Raw genomic sequence first — 4,471 nt, forward strand, 5'->3', positions numbered from 1 at the left:
GCGAGGCAGGAATGGTGTCTCCTTCAGTGAGAGGAGGCAGGCAGAATCTCAGTTTTAATGCAGAGTCCAGTGGAGGAGGGTAATTCTGCTGAGAGAGTCTTCATGTTTCTCCCATACCTTTACGTCCTGTGGACGCCCTGTGCCACCTGTGGACAAGCTGTGGAAGCCCTGTGCACACTCCTCCTTACCAGGAGAAGTGGGCTTCTGATGAAAGATGGGTGATTATGATGAAAATTGCTCTGCTCCTTTATTACAGACTGAGGGGAGGATCAGGACAGCAGCCCAGAGGTCCAGCTCTAAACTGACTGCTCACAGCGTCTCTCTCTCTCTCAATTCAATTCAAGGTGCTTTATTAGCATGACTGATGGGTACAGTGTTGCCAAAGCAAATGAAAGTAATGATATTTACAATAAACAAAACAAAAAATAAAAGTAAAATAAAATCTACAGACATATTATAAAATATTGACATATACTGTAGGCGGCTGGAGCATTATTGGGAGACAGACTCACTGTTCCTCAGGCTGTGACAGGAGGACACATACTGGGCTGCCAGATCAACTGAGTTCCCTCCTCCCTCTCCCAGTAGGATTGGGACCCGTTGTGACTCTGGCAGGTGTGGGAACTCTGGGATTAGATTTCTGAATTTCGGGAAGAATGTTTCTCTAATCCCAGAGTATCTGTCACAGTGCAGTAGGAAGTGCACCTCTGTCTCTATTTCTCCCTGCTGGCAGTGGGAGCACAGCCTGTCCTCTCTGGGCAGCCAGGTCTGCCTGTGTCGCCCAGTTTCTATGGCCAGGCTGTGGTCACTGAGCCTGTCCTCTCTGGGCAGCCAGGTCTGCCTGTGTCGCCCAGTTTCTATGGCCAGGCTGTGGTCACTGAGCCTGTACTTCGTCAGGGTCTATTTCTGTTTGTTGTTTCTTATTTTGTTCAAATATTCAGCTAGTGTGTATTGTCTGTTTAGGGTTCTGTAGCATTCCAGTTTGTGTTGTGTTTGTGTGTCTGTCCCAGTGTGAGATATTGCTGTTTGATCTGTGCTGTGATGTGCTTGAGTCTGGGTTGTGGTGCTCTAGCAGTGCTGTCCTGAGGCTGGTTGTGTGTTGTGCTGTGATGTGGTTGAGTCTAAGTTGTGGTGCTCTAGCAGTGCTGTCCTGAGGCTGGTTAGTGTTGTTGTGGCTCAGGTCAGTGAGCCTCAGGACCAGCTGGCTCAGGGGGCTCTGTTTTGGGCTCAGCTCTTGGCTCAGCAGGGCTTTGTGGTGGTAGGAATTTTGGTTGCTGTTTTTAGGTGTAGCCAATACTTTAATACTCTTTTCTGTATGTTTATCAATAGTGGGTACTGGCCTAATTCGGCCCTGCACCCGTTGTTAGGAGTTTTTCTCTGCACACGGAGGATGATTCTACAGATCTCCATGTGCAGAGTTTCTATGGGGTGTTTGTCCCATTGGGTGTTCTCCTGGTCTGTGAGGGGACCCCACACTTCACTGCCGTATAGGGCAATGGGTTGGATTACACTTTCAAATATTTGGAGCCAGATTCTTGTTGTTGGGTTGATGTTGAAGAGCCTCCTTCTTATTGCGTAGAAAGCCCTGAGTGCCTTCTCCCTCAGTGCCTTCACTGCCAGGTCGAAACTCCCAGAAGAGCTGATGGTGAGACCGAGATATGTGTAGCTGGATGTGTGCTCCAATGTGTTGTTGCGTGTGAATTTGTACCTGTTTCCCTGAGATCTGGTTTTCTTCTGGAAAACCATAACTCTGGTCTTGTCCAGATTGACTGTCAGTGCCCAGGTCTGACAGTTCTGCTCCAGCAGTGCCAGGTTCTGCTGCAGCCCCTGTTCTGTGGGCGACAGCAGGACCAGGTCATCTGTGAGGAGCAGGAACTTGATTTCAGTGTCGTGTAGTGTGAGACCAGGAGCTGCAGACTGCTCCAACATTCCTGCTAATTCATTGATATAAATATTGAACAGTGTTGGGCTCAGGCTGCAGCCCTGTCTCACCCCGCGGCCTTTAGTCCTTTTGAATTTAGTCCTTTTGTTTCCAATTTTCACTGCACATTAGCTCTCTGAATACATTGATTTAATTATGTTGTACACTTTGCCCCCTATGCCACTTTGGAGTAGTTTGTAAAACAATCTCTCATGCCAAATCGAGTCAAATGCTTTTTTTGAAATCGACAAAGCAGGCAAAAATTTTTCCTTTGTGTTTTTGGTGGACGTGTTTGTCTATCAGTGTGTGTAAGGTGTAAATGTGATCAGATGTGCGGTGATCTGGCAAGAGCCAATCTGACTTTTACTCAGGACATTGTGTTCGGTAAAGAAGGCCAGTATTCGTGTGTTCAGGATACTGCAGAATACCTTCCCCAGGTTACTGTTCACACAGATGCCCGGTAGTTGTTGGGATCGAGTCTGTCTCCACTCTTATAGATGGGCGTGATCAGTCCTTGGTTCCAGGCCTCGGGGAAACATCCGGCTGTCATGATGAGATTGAGGAGTTTGAGCAGGGCTTGTTGCAACTTTGGGCTGCTGTGTCTCAGCATCTCATTTATGACTCCATCTTGGCCACAGGCTTTGCGTGGTCTGAGGGCCTGGAGTTTGTCCAGTAGCTCCTGCTCAGTGATTGGGGAGTCTAAGGGGTTTTGGTTATGGTGTTTTGGTCTGATTTATTTGTATTTGGGAGCTTTTCATAGAGATTTTCAAAGTATGTTTGCCAGATTGTTCCATTTTGGATGGCCAATTCTTCTGGTTTTGATTTGTTTAAGTTGTTCCACTTCTCCCAGAAACAGTTCTGATTTAGTGACTCCTCAATTTCTGCAAGTTGTTTGTTTATGTGTTTCTTTTCTTTTTCAGCGTGTGTTTGTAAAGTTTTACCATGTCACAGTACCTGAGGCACAGATCTGTGTTGTGTGGTTGTCTGTGTTTTTCATTTGAGACTTTTCGTAGTGCATTTCTGATGTTTTTGCACTCCGTATCAAACCACTTTTCTTTTGCTTTTGTTTTTTGGTATTTTTTTGATTTAGTTGTTTTTAGCTTAGATTTTGATGCTAGTTTGTGGAATAGGTGATTTAGTTTTTGTGTGGCCAAGTTTATGCCTAATTTGTTGGTTTGATACGGAGTGTTTAGGAATGTGTCCATCAGTGTCTGAATTTCGTCATCGCCCAGTGCAGTTTGGTATCTGTCTCTCTCTCTCTCAACCTGGTTCGTCACCTGGTCAGCTGTCTCTGTCTCCCCCTGGTGTTCAGGCAGGGAAAGGGCTGCTCATGCAGCAGAGCACTCTGGGGGTCTCTGCTCCAGCAGGTGGGGTGATGAGCTGGGAGGATGATAGGACAGTGATCACAGAGTCAGGGGCTGGTGCTTCAGCTAATGAGGACTAATTCAGACAGGTAGACCAGCACCAGACTGTGTACAGCACACCTTGTCTGCAGTACAGCTCCCTGACAAAACCATCGTTTCGTAAAATTGGCATGCAGTGAACGTAAGCACAGGGAGAACTGAGTAAATTAAACTGGGTACATTTGGAGATGTAAAATGTTTTATGGAAAATGTTACAAAATGTCAAGAACAGAAGTCAGACATTGCTAAATGAAAAAATCAAATCAAAATCAAGTAAATCAAAAAATGTACCTTTACTGAAGGTACACTGATGAAAATATTTCAAATAAGACAGAAGCCACAAATACCATGATGGATAGAAGGAATTATCATTAAGGGTTTCAGCAATACACACATACAAACCTTTTTAAAAACTCACATGTTTTTTATAAAACTCCTGCAATTTCCGTCACGGGATCAATAAAGTATCTATCTATGATGTATGTTAATTTAATAACACAACTGTGTTAACTACTACTGTAAATGTAACAGTTGTTCAAGTGAAATAAAAGCAGAGAGGAAGAGAGACTTCACTGTATGAGTTGGGTTGTGTTCAAGCTCTTCGCCTGTGCTTGCGACACTGTGAGAATGGGTATGCTCCCAGACAGCTCCGTGTCTGCTCAAAACACACAGCAGCCCATCCACCCTACAGGAGGTCAGGTGTCTTGTGGAGCCAGCAGTTTGATTCCCAACAGCGTCTGCTGTTTCCACTGCAGCATCCCTTGGCCTCTTAGTGAATGTGGTAAGTACCCCTCTCCCAGCCCCTCCTGAGACTCTGCCTTAACCTGCACTGAGCTCACCTGCTCTCCTCCCAAGACTCAGCCTTAACCTGGACTGAGCTCACCTGCTGAACTCTCCTCCCGAGACTCAGCCTAAACCTGCACTGAGCTCACCTGCTGAACTCTCCTCCCAAGACTCAGCCTTAACCTGCACTGAGCTCACCTACTGAACTCCTGAGACTCAGACTTAACTTGCACTGAGCTCATCTGCTCTCCTCCTGAGACTCAGCCTTGACCTACACTGAGCTCACCTGCTGAGCATTGTACCTGTTAAAAGAGGAACATTTTATGAATACACCATAAGTATAAGAAGCATAAGAGCACAGTGC

The sequence above is a fragment of the Lepisosteus oculatus genome, chromosome 12 (assembly GCF_040954835.1).
Source record: "Lepisosteus oculatus isolate fLepOcu1 chromosome 12, fLepOcu1.hap2, whole genome shotgun sequence".
Lineage (NCBI taxonomy): Eukaryota > Metazoa > Chordata > Actinopteri > Semionotiformes > Lepisosteidae > Lepisosteus > Lepisosteus oculatus.